The sequence below is a fragment of the Leopardus geoffroyi genome, chromosome C2, assembly GCF_018350155.1.
Source record: "Leopardus geoffroyi isolate Oge1 chromosome C2, O.geoffroyi_Oge1_pat1.0, whole genome shotgun sequence".
Lineage (NCBI taxonomy): Eukaryota > Metazoa > Chordata > Mammalia > Carnivora > Felidae > Leopardus > Leopardus geoffroyi.
In genome coordinates this window covers 42,535,500-42,552,873 of record NC_059333.1, presented here as the reverse complement: position 1 = coordinate 42,552,873, position 17,374 = coordinate 42,535,500, and the positions used below count along the sequence as shown (strand labels likewise).

General features: G+C 38.9%; 1 pseudogene; it reads right to left on the bottom strand.

Annotated features, from left to right (window-relative positions):
* Window positions 1-10,627: 10,627 nt before the first annotated feature.
* Window positions 10,628-10,954, bottom strand: LOC123610311 (annotated as a pseudogene).
* Between the last annotated feature and the right edge of the window lie 6,420 nt (window positions 10,955-17,374).

Below are 17,374 nucleotides of genomic sequence, written 5' to 3'. Positions count from 1 at the left end.
GAAGTACAGATGATTAATCCTAGTTGTCAAGAGCTTTTATCATTAAACTAGTGAATCTCAACCCAAGATGCTTATTAGATTCACTGGCCCCATTGCAGACAACTGAATCAGAAGATTCCCGTGGATAACCAGAGTCACAAGGCACAGATCCAGCCTCTGGGTTCTTCCCTCTGTCTCCTTTTGTCTCCCATGTGCATGTGAGCTCACGGGGGCACACAGCAAAACAGACATAAAGCAAAAAATCAGTGAAAAGTGGAGATAGGAGAAAGGGAGGGAGGGACAGGTATGAGAGTGTGTGTGAACAAAACCAGGAGGAGAGGAAAGGACAAAGAGAAAATGAGAGGAGATGAGAAAGATATGAAAACAGGTTCAGTGAACGATTTGGTAAGATACAAAATGAAGAAAAGGAAAGAGAAAAAGCAAAGGACACAGACAGATATTGGTGAAGAGAATATGATATAGAGAAAAAATATAAAAAGAAATGAAATATCTACTTTCCTCTAGACACTTAGATAGGAGTAGGTGATATTAGTAGTGACAAACTGAGATCCACATAGAAAAGGGATTAGAGAGAGACTGAGATAATGAAATAGAGATAATAATTTATAAGAAGAAGTTTAGGGGCGCCCAGTTGGCTCATTCGGTTAAGCGTCTGACTTCGGCTCAGGTCATGATCTCCCGGTCTGTGAGTTCCAGCCCCACGTCGGGCTCTCTCCTGACAGCTCAGAGCCTGGAGCCTGCTTCAGATTCAGTGACTTCCTCTCTCTCTGCTCCTCCCCAGCTCACAATCTATTTCTCTCTCCCTCTCTCTCAAAAATAAACGTTAAAAAAGAAAAGACATTTAAAAGGAAAAAGTGAAAGAAGAAAGGTAGAAAGAGACAAACAAAAGACTAGATGAGCATAGAAAGAAAAAAAGAAGTAGGGAGGAGATGAGCCAAGCATAGGCAGACAGACAGAAGGAACAAATATAAATGGAAAGAAGGAGGGAAAGAGTGCCAGAAGAAAAACAAGAAAGGGGCAGATGTAGAAATAAAGAGAATATGTCCGGGAAGAGAACGCAGGAACAAGAAGAAATAGTAATAATTGAAAGAGGAAAAAGTAAGAAATGAGAGAGAGAGAAAGAAAGAAAGAAAGAAAGAAAGAAAGAAAGAAAGAAAGAAAGAAAGAACTAGAAATACGGAGGAAGGCAAGAAGTAGAGGGGACGCATTCAGTTTACCCAAGGTGAGGGTGACAACTGTAAGACTTGGGGCTGGAGATGATGTTCCATGCTGGGAGGCGGAGCTCTCGGCCAAGTATCTGCTAAATAGGATACACCCCAGAGTGTCCCCAAAATCATCACCAAGGAATCCTCTATGGGAATTCATAGGTATGCTCTTGTACCATTCTGCCAGGAATGGATGGAAGGGCTTGCCACTAGCATCGCTGGCATTTTTCTGGCCTTATTTCTGACCTCTTTGAAATTAGGGGCTCGGTCAGTTTACACCAAAAGGAATTGTCAGGAATTACATCTGGGGAAATGCAGAGGAGAGAGGGCACTCTTAAACATGGGGTGAGATCGATGCTACAATTGGAACAGTGAGAACTTACATTTTATTTTTTCTTTAAGTTTGTATTTATTCTGAGAGAGAGAGAGGGAGAGAGAGAGAACGGGGGAGGGGCAGAGAGAGAGAGGGGGAGAGAGAGAATCCCAAGCAGGCTCTGCACTGTCAGTGTGAAGCCTGATGTGGGGCTCAAACTCACAAACTGTGAGATTACGACCTGAGCTGAAACCAAGACTCGGGTGCTTAACCTACTGAGCCACCCAGGCACCCCAAAAACTTTTAAACCCACTGTCGTATGAGAATCGAAGCATCATAGCCTGTGGCTGCTGGCCTATTAATAGTGGTCTAGTTATATAAATGTGCAACCCCTAGGAGTGAAGGAAAGAAAATCCAGTCGTATTTGCAAATGACAAGTTTATGAAAACTACTGAGTTACAGAGAGTGTTATATCATATTCCACAAAGGAAGAAGCTTGCTTGAATTGCACCCTCCGGTAGAATGAATTGTTAAGGTAATGTAGCCATCTCCTTATACCTCTTTGGAACAGCTTCTCTCGATTTTTAACATTCCTTTGTCTTTGTTATAGACCCCAAAACATGTAGAACAATTAGTTTTGGAAACTAATTGTCTGGAAATTTAAGTAATGTGTTTTTATTTTCCTTGCAAGCACCACATTTTTCCAGAATCTCCCCAAAGCGTGAAACTTGCTGTTGAACATGTTGCTCTTGGAAGGCTTTGGCAGATGCATATGAAACTAAAAATAGTAGCTTTCAAAGAAAATTTTTCTCTTATGCCAGGCCATTTTGAGCTGAATCCTCACACTCTGTGGTATCTGTACTTTCCCGTCTGTTGTTTAAAATACTCTAGAAATGCCTGAAAAGACTAGGGATATATAGCCTTTTTTTTTTTTTTTTTTTTTTTTTTTTTTTTTTTTTTTGAGATAGAGAGAGCCTGCAAGCAGGGGATGGACAGAGAGATGGTGAGGAAGAATCAATCTTAAGCAGACTCCAAGCCCAGTGCATAGCCTGAGGCGGAGCTCAATCTCATGATGTGAGCTGAAATCAAGAGTCAGATGCTTAACAGAGCCACCCAGGCGCCCCAAGGGATCTGTAACTTTTAAATAGTAATTGTTATTTCACTCTTAGCTCAATCTAGCTTCACAAGAGCTCTGTGCATAGAGCATGGCATCTAATCATGAATCTCCCTTCAAGATCACAAAGATGTCTTCCTCGCTCCTGCCTTTCTTTCCTTCCATCTTTATTCCTTCCTCCCTTTCTAGTAAGGAAGATTAAGCCTTACAGGCCCTGATTGCTTGAAAACTATTGGTGTAATAACATCAAGTCTTCCTGGTGATCAGATTGTTTACCCCAGAGAATTATCTGTGGGGTTTCTGAAGGCCATGAACGGCACACGATTGTAGGAAAACTTCTGAAAGTTTTGTTGTGGAACACATACAATATGCTACACTTGTTCTATACTTGTAGGTACTTGGGCTACATGAGTGAAAACCTTGCACCTATGTACAAATACAGTCATGGGAAAAAAAGAAACTAGAGGTCCAACCCAGAAAGCAAAAGTATCTTCTGTGACTCTTTGCATATCATGGCTTAATTTAAATCAGGTTTTACTTTGTATTCCAGATTTCAGTTTACTTTTTTACTGCTCATGTTTATTTAAAAAAAAAAAAGCGGGAGGGGGCACCTGGATGGCTCATTTGGCTAAGCATCTGACTTCAGCTCAGGTTATCATCTCACAGCTTGTGAGTTCAAGTCCCATGTCAGGCTCTGTGCAGACAGCTCGGAGCCTAGAGCCTGCTTTGGATTCTGTGTCTCCCTCTCTCTCTGCCTCTCCCCTGCTCCTACTCTCTCTCTCTCAAAAATAAATAATAAAGCATTAAAAAAAAACTTATTTGAGTCTGGAATTCAGATTGAAACCTAATCAGTAGGACCAGATGATATCATTGAGAGGCGATCCTTCAGGCTCTGTGTGAACACCTTCACTGATGCAGGGCTCACTATTTGAGAAAGCTCCTTTTCTCTTTGCTCAGTGCATTAGTTTGGAAGCTTCAAGAAGCAGATACCAAGAAGGTATTAGGCAGATGTTATGAACTGAATTGCATGTCCACAAATTTGTATGTTAAAACCTTAAACCCCAGTGTGGCTGTATTTAGACATAGGGCATTTGAGGAAGTAATTAAGGTTAAGTGAGGTCGTAAGAGTGGGGTCCTAATTCAATACAACTGCTATCCTTATAAGGAGAGAGAGAGAGAGAGAGAGAGAGAGAGAGAGAGAGAGAGACAGGATGTACGCACAGAGGAAAAATCATATTAGGACATAGCGAGAAGAAGGCAGCCATCTGCAAGGCAAAGAAGAGAGAGGCCCTAGGAGAAACAAACCTGCTGATACCTTGGTTTTTGGACTTCCAGCCTCCAGAACCATGAGAAAACAAGTTTCTGTTGTTGAAGTCACCTGATGTGTAGTATTTTATTTTGGCAGTCCTAGCAAATACAGCAGGCAATAGATTTATTGGGAGAATCACCTGTGAAGGAAAAAGTGGGAGACAGCAGGAATGGGTAGGGAGAATCTTCAGGTAGCCAGGTATGTCTGATACCCATACAAAGAGAGAAGGAAATAGATTGATAGGAAGAGTCTAATATCTCAGTGTAGTTCTGAGAAAGTTTCATCTAGGTTGATGAGGACTTCTTGAAAATATTGTCCATCAGAAGAGTTTTGCACAAGGCAGGAGTGGCCTGGCGTAAATGCTGTAACTGTGGTTAGTTATTGGCTGGGAGACATTCCAGATGGATCCAGGGAGGGAACAACTGCAGCTGTCAGTCAGCTGTGTTCCAACAGCAGGTTCTCAAAGGTGGTCTAAGCAGCATGCTTCCCTATCTGCTCTAAGAGAGCTTCCCGTCAGCTCTCTTAGAAAGCTCTCCTTATATTAAAAAAAAAATCAGAGTATCCACACTTAACACTAAATGCTCCTCTATTACTGACACAAACGAATTAGGATTCTATTGGTTGCAAGTAGCAGGAATTCAGTTAGAACTAGCTTACACAAAAATAATTTTTAGAAAGGTATTTAGTTGACTTTCAGAATTTAAGGGTAAAAACTGTTCCTGAGGGTTGGATTGCTGTAATAAACAAGGAAAGTTTCCTCACTTTGTTTCTCATGGCTGTTTCTCTCTGAACAACTATAGTTTGCCATAAGAATACATACTGGTTTCCTCAACTATTGAATTGGAACATCATGGAATATGGCTGCCAACTGTTTCTGAATTTGCGTATTCAGGTCACATACAGCTCAGAGGTAATATTTTTTTCATCTCCAGTTCCAGAATTCCAAGGGGAATATTTGAGTGGCCCAGCCTGGGTCAAGTGTTCATTCTGAACCATCAACAATGGTAGGAAAGCAACAATGGTGGGCTTACATTAGACCAGTGGTCCTCAAGCTTGATTGCACAGTGAAATCACCTGCAGACCTTTAAAAATACTAACCACTTACCTCCATCCCCTTCGCCTCACCCCCAGACTCCAAACTCCAGCCCAGGATTGTAACTTAATCAGTTTGGTGTGCCATTTGGTTATGGAGAGTTTTAAAACTCTACAGGTGATTTTAAGGCACATCACAGGAACATGCATCACCCATGAAGCTAGATGGGTGGGAGGGGGTGGGAGTGCGAACAACTGCAAAGAAGCGGTCCTGGCAACCACCTGTAGATTCCCACCATGAAGTAAAACTTTCCATTGTTTCTAAGGAACCTTTTTACTTAACCTATTCAATAAAAGCTATATTTCTACACCCCATTTTTAAAGCATGTCTTATTTTGCCACGTTTTTGGTTAAAGATTTTATTAAAAACACATACCAAAAAAATCCTTCATGTACCATAGGAAAAGTAACTTACTCTAGCAGGTAATATATATACCTTATAAAAATAATATTTGTTTAAAAAACCCTCTAACTTGAAATATACTTTTCATACAGAAAGAAAAGTCTGAAAACATATATGCTTCTAAAACAAACCAAACTTTTGGCATTAAACTTACGCTAGCAGATAACTCCTTTTAATAAATTACTTTCTTCCATTGTGGAGGAGATACCACTTTAGCAGTGGGATCTACTGAGGCCACCTCTTTTCCAGGTTTCACGTTCTGCCTGTTCAGGCTCTTCAGAAATGTTTTAAAGCAACCCTGGTTGGAATACAATACTAAATTTTTTCTTGAATTTATCTTCATTTTGCTTTGGAGAGTCTTGGTAAAACCTGTTTAAATGATTGGTTCTCTTGTAAATTACCATGCTTTCTGATGTTATCGTTCTATTTGGTCAGATACCAAACTTTATTCCCTCAAAATGTATTTAAATATTGTTTCCACTTTCTCACCAATGCTTCATATTGATAATCTTTTTTACGTTTTGTTAATCTGATGAGAAAAAAGTGGCAGCTTGTTGTTTTTATTTGCCTTTTACTAATAACAAATGGGGCTGAGAAACTTTGCACACATTTATTGGAATTTTATGTTGACTTGGTTGGGGAGAAGAGGCTTGCTTGTTCTTTATGTATTTTGCGATTCAATGGTTTGTCTTTCTTATTGAAGTCTAGGGGCTCTTTATATATCATAGATATTAAATATCATCTATTATTTATCTTATAAACCATCTATCATCTATTATTTATCACTGAATGCTCCATTTGATTGGCTCAGTATATTTCTTTGGTTTTTACTGTTTTCACTACTACTAAAATAGTGGTAATTTTTCTTCTCTGTACACTATGCTTCATTTGTTTTAATTACTAATTATATTGGCTAAGACTTTCAGAATATTGCTGATTGTTAACAGTTGTTCTTATATTGCTCTTGATTTTAATAGGATTATTTTTGCTATTTCACCATTAAGTTAAAATTTGCTGTAGATATCTAAAAATATTACTTACTCATCAATTTATTTATAAATTACTTAACAGTAATACTTTATATTTTTCTAGTTTTTTTTCCAGATTGCTTATTGAAGCTTATCATGTATGTCATTAGTGTCCACTGGGATTATTTTTTTCTTCTTTAATATACTGTAGTTAGTTATATCAACAGATTTCCTAACATTGAACTATCCTTGTATTTGTCAAATAAAGGGTTTTTATTTATAGTATATTCTGACACTTTTATATACTCATAAGTGGGGTAAGTCTAGATAATTTTTCTTGGTTCTGTCTTTGTCCAATTTTTCTATTCAGATTATGTATGATTGAATGGGATTGCCGGTGATGCTGAATAAAATAGCACAAACTGTTTGGCTTATATAACAAAATTCATTGTCCCATGGTTCTGGGGGCTTAGTGTGAACTCAGGATATCAGCAAGTTTGGCTCTTTCTAAGGACTGGGAAGGGAAGATATGTTCCTCCATCTTTCTTTGTCTCACAGATGGCCATCTCCTGCCATGTCTTCACATCATCTTCCTCCTTATATAATTGTTTCTAAATGTCCCCTTCTTAGAAGGATAGCAGCCATATTAAATTAGGACACATATTAACAATTAAAATTTTTTTTTTATTTTATTCATTTTGAGAGACAGAGAGAGACAGAATGCGAGTAGGGGAGGGGCAGAGAGAGAGGAAGACACAGAACCCAAAGCAGGCTCCAGGCTCTGAGTTGTCAGCACAGAGCCTGATGTGGGGCCTGAACTCATGAACCGTGAGATCATGACCTGAGCCAAAGTCATGACCTGAGCCAAAGTCTGACACTCAACCAAATGAGCCACCCAGGTGCTCCCTTAATGACATCATTTTGACTTGATACTTAGGGTCTGTAAAGACCCTGTCCCCAAATAAGGTCACATTCTGAGAAACTGGGGTTTAGGTCTTCAACATATAAATTTTGGGCAAGCACAATTCAATACACAGCAGAAGGTTTCCTGTAGTTAGGAATTAGGTAAAACTTTTGGGACAGAAGGAAAAAATACAGGGTAAATCAACAGATATTCAGACAGTAGAGGCATGTCTATGGGTTTTGGGAAGTTAACAATATTCCAGTTTTTGATTTGAAATATCTTTTGACTCAAGCATATCTGATCTCAGGAATTATCCTATGAAATACAAGCTGAATTTTAGAATAGAAGTATATGTGTGTCTGAGGCAGGGCGAGAGAAGGTGGGGGGAGGTGTTGAATGTGTCGATACTTAACTAGCTTTTCTAACAGGTCTGTTATAGAAGCCCCTGTTTTGCTGTTTAGCAACACTTCATATTCTTGTCCTGCTTTCTCCACACTTCTTCTCCCTATACACACTAACTGTAATAATCAAAACTTGCTAAAGGGCATAAGATGCCTCTCCTGAAGAAAGGAAAACATTGCCTATTGCCAGAATCCAGAGCTCTACTAGACTCAATGAGTGAGGGCTGTGAAAAGATGAGACCTAGGCCAAGAGAGAACACCCAGCTCCAGTAGTGTATCAAGTAGAGGGAGTGGGGAAATAGGCAAGTGGTTCTGAGGGGATAAGGGGATGCCTGATTGGTAGCAATTTAACAACAAATTTGCAAAATTCTTGAATATTCAAGAATCATCTCTCACAAGTCTGTCTGAGCTATACCACTGTTAATAGTTCCTCAAAATGTGTTTCCAGTGTAGTCATCCAAAACCAACACATTGTTTACTGTACTAGTTTCCTGAGGCTGCTGTAACAAATTACTACAGACTTGGTGGCTGAAAATAACAGAAATTTCTTCTCTCACAGTTCTGGAGGCCAGAGTTCAAAATCTGGCAAGGTCATGCTTCCTCTGGGGGCTCTAGAAGAGAATCCATTCCTTACCTCTTCTAATTTCTGGTGGTTGTCATCATTCTTTGGCTTTCTTGGCTTGTGACCACATTACTCCATTTCTGTCTCCTTCTTAACATTGCTTTCCCTTCTGTGTGTCTTTTCTCTGTGCATCTGTCTCTTTCAATGGCCTTTGCCATTAAATTTAGGGCCCATCTGAGGTGCCTGGGTGGCTTAGTCAGTTAAGTGTCCAACTCTTGGTTTTGGCTCCAGTCATGATCTCAGTCTTGAGATTGAGCCCAGTGTCAGGCTCTGTGCTGGATGTGGACCCTGCTTAAGATTCTCTCTCTCTCTCTCTCTCTCTCTCTCTCTCTCCCTCTGCCCCTCCTCCCTCCTTCCTTCCCTCCCTCATTCTCTCTCTTAAAAAAAAATTAGGGTCCACCTAGATAATCCAAATGATTTCTCATCTCAAGATGTTTAACTTAATCACGTGCAAAAAAAATCTCTTTTTCCAAGTAAAGTAACATCTGTAGTTTACAGGATTAAGATGTAGGCATGTATTTTTGGAGTATTGGGGGACACCATCCAGCCCATTACATTTACTATAGTCTAAAATTCATATTAGAGGGGTGCCTGGGTGGCTCAGTCGGTTAAGCGTCCGACTTCGGCTCAGGTCATGATCTCGCAGCCAGTGAGTTGGGGTCCCGCGTCGGGCTCTGTGCTGACAGCTCAGAGCCTGGAGCCTGCTTCAGATTCTGTGTCTCCCTCTCTCTCTGCTCCTCCCCCACTCACACTCTGTCTCTCTCTGTCTCTCAAAGATGAATAAATGTTAAAAAAAATTTATAAAATTCACATTAGATAGATGTTAAGAATTAAGAGAACAGAGAAAACGAGAGGAATATTTTTTTTAATATTTACTTTTTGAGTGACACAGAGAGAGTGGGGGAAGGGTGGAGAGAGTAGGAGACCCAGGATCTGAAGCACACTCCACGCTCTGAGTTGTCAGCACAGAGCCTGACATAGGGCTCAATCTCATGAATTATGAGATCATGACCTGAGCTGAAATCAAGAGTCAAACATTTAACTGACTGAGCCACCCATGTGCCCTGAAAGTGAGAGGAATATTATGTTATTATTATGGACATGAAATCTGGAGCCAGACTAGTTTAAATACCAGTTCCATCACTACCTAGCTGTTAGCACTGTTACTTATTGTCTCTGTGCCTCTATTTCCTCATCTGTAACATGAGATAATAATGCCTGGTTTATTGGGTTGGTTTGAAGATTAAATTGCCCATAGTAATATATGTGTTTGTTATTAGTATTTTTATTATTGTTATTATTAAGTAGAGGGAGGTTGGCTGGATTCCCAAGATTCATTAAAATAGTGGCCTTTATTAAAGATTGAAAATCTTCTACTGTGCAAGACCAGAAATTTGCCATTTAGAAGTCCACTAACTAGGTTTGAAAGGAGTGGACTAAAGATCCAACTTCATTCAAATGTACATTCCAATTTTGTCTCAGGTCTGTCTTGAAAATGGTAACAGGCTGCTTTGTTTTCCTGGTTCCTCTTTTGAATTGGAGAGGAGAATGTATACCTTCTACTTGATCAAAATGGCTTAAGTTTGTCCCTTCCTCCAACAGTTCCAGATTTAGGAAAAAGCAAACTTTGAAAACCTTGAAAGATGTATTAATGCTATATGCTTTCACCATCACAATTTGAATCAGCATCACTAGAACATTCATTCAGATTCATTATGGTGCAAGAACAGAAATGCTAGTCCACTAAGCACTCATGTTAATGTTTATTTAATAAAATAAATAGATTCTGACATCCTGGTAAATTATGTGAGGGGGAAGGTAAGAAATATAAAATATAATTAACTCACATAAGTCATTTTGATGCCTTTCCTCTGCAAGTATGAAAATGTCTTTGTTGCTTCCTCTAGGAATTACTTAAAACACTGACATATTATGCTTCTTCTATAGAATTTTCAGATAGCCAATTATGTGGTTTAGAAAGTTAAAAAAAAGAAAAACTCTAGAATTCCATTTTCAAATTGACCCTCATTTGTAGACCATAGATTCATTCAAATAAAAATTATCTTCCACGATCTGGTCAATTATATAGGCAATTACTATTTAATGCTTTGTTCTATTTTCTGACTTTCATTTTAAATCCAATTCAACTGAACTTTTAGTTTATTTTGTGTTTTTTTTTTTTAATTTTTAAGATCCCTTTTATTTAATTAATTAATTTTAAAAAAATTTATTTATTTATTTATTTATTTTTTTAACGCGCTCCAGCGGGTTTTATTAAGGAAAACTTCTGCACGGTTTACTTTTCACCGGTGTGTTCTCGCATGCTTCTAATGATATCAGAATCACCTGGATCATGACGGCCGCCGTGCAACACTATGCAGTATTTCCCACACGCTGCACCCCGTTCAATAGTATTGCCACTGTAGTGACGGACGCCAGTTTTGGCCAACATGGCACAGTATCCCATCTCGGATTTCCTCAAGGCCAGGCAGTTGTTGAGGAGGATGACTAGTTTTGCTTGCCATGTGTGATCATTTCCAGTCTGCTTATACCCCAGTGCGTACGTTCCACTTTTCACAGTGAGTTGGAGCCTAGAGTTGATTCACTCCAGTGGCTTTTTCATCGTCGTTGTGGCCACCCTCTTCCTGCCTTAGGCGCGGGATGGTCCCAAGCAAGAGCAGTTGCCAAGATGGATGGGAGTGAGAAAGGATAAGATCTCTTTTGTTAAAAATAAATATAAGACCCTTCTGGGGGTGGGCAGAATGGGAAATGCTAAATAATTCAAATAATTGGTATGAAAAATGTCAGTTGTAATGAACAAAACTGTGTTTCTGAAAGTAGCTTTTTATCTGTGTTATTATTACTCACGTTTAATTTGCCTGGCCAGAAACTAGAAAGCGTCAGGCTGTTAGATCCAAAAAAGTGGTCTCGTGACCATGGTGAGGTAAAGTCAGGAAAATAACGTATATTTCGAAGTTATTCTTAGGATTCTCTATTACTCTACATTTATGTGACTACTCAGTAATAACGTACGTTGAAAAAATATTTAGCTCCATTAATTGCATAATAAAATGTACTGTTTATAAAGTGTATCTAAGGGCTGAGAAAAGCAGCTCAATATTTATTATGAGTTATCCAAATTTAACACTATGATCAGATGACTTTCATTTTTGCTCTTAATAACTTAAATTTTATTTTATTTTTTTAATTTTTATTTTTTTAAGTTTATTTATGTATTTTGAGAGAAAGAGAGAGAGAGTGACAAGCAGGGGAGGGGCAGAGAGAAAGGGAAAGAGAGACTCCCAAGCAGGCTGTGCACTGTCAGCACGGAGCCCGACGTGGGGCTCTATCTCGCGAGTTATGACATCCTGACCTGAGCTGAAATCAAGAGTCAAACGCTTAACTGACTGAGCCACCCAGGCACCCCATTAATTACTCAGGTGTTAAAGAAGCCTTTTGCATGAAGTTTCTCTCCACTTATGCTTTCAGTGAAGTTCGTAAGTAAAACCGAAGGCAACTAGACAAAATGACAAGTTACCACACGTCCCCAGGTGCTTTCTCTGACTCCCACCTTTTCCCTCACCTGCAAAATTCTCCAGTGAAAAGACTAAGAGTAAATCCTCATTGTAGACAAAAGTGATGAGTCTGCTTAAGCTTATTTTAAAAACAGGCTACTTCCTTGGTCACTAATTGCTTTGTTTTATGTGTAAGTTCCCTGCAGAGTTTCCAAGGTCCTTCATAATCTTTTCTCCTCCTATCACAGTACTTCCCCAGCCATTATCTCTACCTCATTAGGTCAGTTACTCTGTGGCTTTTCACAGGTACTACTAATCTACCACTTAATCCCCTTGTCTTCATCCACTAACAGAGCCCTCCCTACTTTAATCCAGACTTTTTGAAATTAATCCATCCATTTTCCCTTGTAGCACCTGATCCCACTTATACACTTTCATATACACTGATTATTTACAATGTGCCCTCCCAGGGACTGCAATTTTTATGAACGTTGGGCATTATCTCTACGCTAGTGCCTAGCATTTGTTAAGTAATACATATTTGTTAAATACTTTTGTTTGTAAGTATTTGCTTTACTTCCTCTCCAACTTGCAACAAATTTGCAAATATTCTCATATGGGGAAAAATACCTGTTATTCTTTTTGAATCCACAGATGCTTCTGGACAATCTGTCTGCCTCCTAAAATACCAGTGACTTCATGGATACTTCAAAAATCGAGGCTCATTAAAATCATGAGGCACTAGTGAAGGTCAAAGGAAGAACAAGCAAGAAGGTGGGAAAGAATGAGGCACGTGAGTTTCCGTAAGCGCTTTTTTAGCACACAGAGAGGAAGTATGTTATGCTTCACCTACTATCTCATCTAAAAGAGAATATCACAATAATGAAGTTTTTTGGAGCTGAATGTTTATGGCAGAACATTTGCAGGATATAAAGGAAAACATTGAAGGCTTCTGTGTTTCTGTTGTCTCTAAAAGGAGGCAAGAACAAGCCATTTCTATGCAAGTCCACAACCAGATGATTTAGGGCAAAAGGCATTGCACTCTAAAGAGAGATTATCGTGTAGGGAAGATATTGACATGCAAAGATGCATCCTATTTTCCTCCTCATTCTTGGAATTTCACGTCCCAGGCAAAACAGATGACTCATATTACTGTAGAACAGCCCACACCCACAAATCTTGCCAGAACTGTCTCGAAGGAAATCCTCAACTTTCATATCAACCTGGTCATGTCATTATTTTTCAAATACTCTTACAAAAGGAGTGTTCCATCATGACCTTGACATCCTTGGGAATAATTCAAATGAACTCTACTCCATCACAAAGGGAAAAATCTCCCATTATTTACATTTAACAGACCTGTTTTTCCCCCTCCTGATTTAAAAGACCAATATCTGACTACATTTTTTTTTCCTTTTGTACATATAATATTTTTGCCTACAATACTGCTTTTTCTCTCTGTCTGCCTTTGAAGATAGACTCATATTTCAGTCTTAACTTTGTTTCAGGTCAGTAAAGTCAAACCAGAACTGTAACGTATTTGGCAGAACATGTCATGGTCTTTGAGCAAAACCTATATTTCTCCCTTCCTATTGTTTTGCACTAACCTTGACTGGGTGCTTTTCAGGCTCTCGCTTTTGCTCACCAGTTTTTTTGTTTTTGTTTTTGTTTTTTTTTTTAATTGAAGTAAAACTCACATAACATAAAATTAGCCATTTTAAAGTCATTTGGTGGCGTCGAGTGCATTTACAATGTACTCACTAATTCTTTTACTTCTGTTGAGTTGACCATATTTAACAAACTTTTGTTATCTCTTCATGACTGAGCTCAACCCTGTGCCTTCAGCTCTCACCAGTGTCTAAATCCTCTGAGAAGGCAGAAGCCTCACAGACTTCCTAGCTTTTCACCTCTTGTACCCCTTCTTTTCTCAGCAGTGCCTCTGTCATATTGCCTCCACTTTGTTGGTACCCTGTGCCCCCAAATACCCTCTTTCCTTTGCATTCTTTTTTTTAATGTTTATTTATTTGAGAGAGAGAGGGAGAAAGGGAGAGAGAGAGATGAGCGGGAGAGCGTGTGTGCAAGCAGGGAAAGGGCCAAGAGAGAAGGAGACAGAGGATCTGAAGCGGGCTCCATGCTGACAGCACAGAGCCTCCCACGGGGCTCCAACTCACACCCGTGAGATCATGACCTGAGGTGAAATCAGGCACTTAACCAACTGAGCCACCCAGGCTCCCTTTCCTTGCATTCTTAATCAATTCTTTCTTCTTTCTACCTGTTTCCCTGGTCCATGATTTCTCCACTCTGTGAAAGGCTTTAGTCCATTCTTATCTCTTGACTGCCTCCCACTTTTCTAAACTTCTCAAGAGAGCCATCGTATTCTTTTGCTCATTTTAAAAAGTCATCTATTTACAACTTAACCCATGCTCCAGATTCCACTAAAACTGTTTTTGCAAAAGTCACCTCTCATTTACCAAACTGAAGATCTTAATTATAATTTTCAAAGACCTTTTAACCACATTTGACCCTGTTGACCAGGGCCTACTATTTGATCTGAAACACTGTTGGTCTTTGGTTTTTGTGCTATGTCTCTTTCAGGATTCTTTTTCCATCCCCTCTGGGGGAAAAAAAAAAAAAAAAAAAAAGAAAGAAAACATTGGGTGCGGGGCCAACTCTGGGAAAGCCATCCTTTAAATTGAATTTTTTTAAAACTTCATATTTGGCTTTCTACTCACTTTATACACTTCCATGGTTGACTTCACAATCTCTCATTCCATCTCCTGTCTTCTGTTTTAGTTGTTCTGCAAACTGAAAAAACAGCTCCAAGAGCAAATGAGAATGAACTTTTGTCTTGTGAAGGTTTGGAAGCATAACATGAAGTTGTTCACCCTAAGCACAAAACTACTTCGAAGGTCTGAGTTTTATATTAATTCAGGTGGATTTTCTATTCCACTTGATATTATATTTATTGTTCTTTAATTTATAAAACTTGTCACTAAAATGTCAGGTGAGGTAGTCTGTCCTTGGGAATGATTACTGTGTTTGCTTAAACCTCATACCATGTACTGTGGGTCCCCCTCCAACTCTCTGGGGATTTGGTGACTCTGTGTGGCAGCGAGAGGCATTTAAGCTTTCCTCAGTCACTTCTGACTTTGAGTTCCTGCTGTTTCTGATGTAGTTCATTTTATATACTATTTCACTATCCTTCTAGTACCATCCATCCCTGTCAGAACACCATCGCCCCAAGTGTAGAAGATAAACTTCTTTCTCCGCAGTTTTCCAAATACAGCTGACACAATGAATTTAAAGGTGCAGCACTCAGTAGAGTTTTGATGTACCTGATGACAGTTATTTAAAAAGTAACTTCAAAGCGACATTAGCCATTCTTGTTCATCCGTATTCGCAGTTACCCATCATGTGATACCTTTCCATTTGCCTCGGCCTGTCCTCTAAGGATGTTCTGCATCGACACATTCTGAGAATCATTTTCTTAACGTTTTCCTGGAAACTGAATTCTTTCAGCAAGAGCTACGCGCCATGAGCTTAGTTTTAAAATTTGTTTTCCCATTGCCAATGCTTGAGATCACTTGTCCTAGGAGAACACCCCGTAGTCTCCTATGACTTAGTGTAAACTCACTGTGCTGCTAAGTATATAGACCCTTTTTGTGCATATTCCGTTTTGAGAGGTCAAACTCTTTGGAAATGACTTCCAAAGATGTATCTCTGTCCTGACTTCTATTGAGCTTTTGTTCTGTATCTTTAGAACATCCCCAACACATCCCTGGCATTTCAAAATTAACAGAGCCCGAAATTGCACTTTTTATTAATTCCTGCAAGTCTGTTTTTCCTGTTGTGTTCTTTATCTTAAATAAAAGGATCATCATTCACTTGGGCGCTTTCTCTGCGAACCTTTCATCTGTGACCTCATGCTTCTTTCTTTCCTCACTTCCTTCGTATGTATTCATTCGGTTACCACATCTTGTCAATTCTACCCCTGAAATATTTTGGGGATTTGTTATCTCTTCTCACTTACCGCTTACAGTACTGCTGCCCTCTGCTCACTTCCTCTCCCACGTGGGTGATTGCATTTCTCCTTGCCTGTGTTTCCATTGTCATTCTCTATATTGAATTTCTCCTATGCATTCCACAGTTCAGTTAACTCTCGATGCACTTATTTTCTGAACAATTCATTTACTGAACAGCTACTGTATGGCAAGCATTGTGATAAATGCTAAGGATAGGAAAAAAAAAAAGCAGCAAATGAATTTCTGCCCTCAGAGTTTCATTTTAAGTTTCCACAGTTTTGGTTATACTGTTTTCTCTGAATTTAAAAAAATGTATATTTAATTAATAAAAATATATACATTCAATTAATAAAATATGTATATTTAATAGATTTTATTCTAGTGTAGTTAGCATACGGTTGTAGTCATACAGGTGTACAATTTAGGGATTTAGGGATTCAACAATTCCATATATTTCTCAGGGCTCATCAAGATAAGTGTACCCTTTAATCTCCTTCCCCTATTTCACCCATTCCCCTCCCCCCCACCTCCCCTCTGGTAACCTTCTCTTTGTTCTTTATAGTTAAACGTGTGTTTCCCGGTTTCTCTCTTCCTCTCTCTTTTTCCTTTGTTCATTTGTTTTGTGAAATTCTACGTATGAATGAAATCATATGGTATTTGTCTTTCTCTGACTGACCTATTTGACCTAGCATAATATACTCTCTAGCTCCATCCATGTTGTTACAAATGGCAAGATTTCATTCTTTTTTATGGCCGAGTAATATTCCATTATATACGTATATCTCCTTTATGCATTCCTCAGTCAATGGACACTTACATTACTTCCATAATTTGGCTATTGTAAATAAGGCTGCAATAAACATAGGGGAAATTAGTATTCTTGTATTCTTGGGGTAAACATCCAGTAGTGCAAGTGCTGTATCATAGAGTAGGTAGTTCTATTTTTAGTTTTTTGAGGAACCTCTTTACTGTTTTCCACAGTGGATGCACCAGTTTTCATTTCTACCAACAGTGCACAGGGTTCCTATTTCTCCACATCCTCGCCAATACTTGTTGTTTCTTGTGGTTTTTGATTTTAGCCATTCTGACAGGTGTGAAGTGACATGGCATGTGGTTTTGATTTGCATTTCCCTGATGGTGAGTGATGTTGAGCATCTTTTCAGGTGTCTGTTGGCCATCTGGATGTCTTCTTTGCAAAATGTCTATTTAGATCCTCTGCCCATTTGTCAATCAGATTGTTTTCCTTTTGGTGTTTACTTGTATAAGTTCTTTATATATGTTGAATATTAACTCCTTAATGGATATTTTATTTGGAAATATCTTCTCCTTTTCAGTGCATTGCCTTTTTGTTTTCTTGATGGTTTCTTTTGCTGTGCAAATGCTTTTTGTTTTGATGTAGTCTCAATAGTTTATTTGCTTTGTTTTCCTTGCTTTAGGAGAAATATCCAAAAATAATGTTGCTACAGCCAATGTCAGAAAAAATTTTGCCTGTTTTCTCTTCTAGGA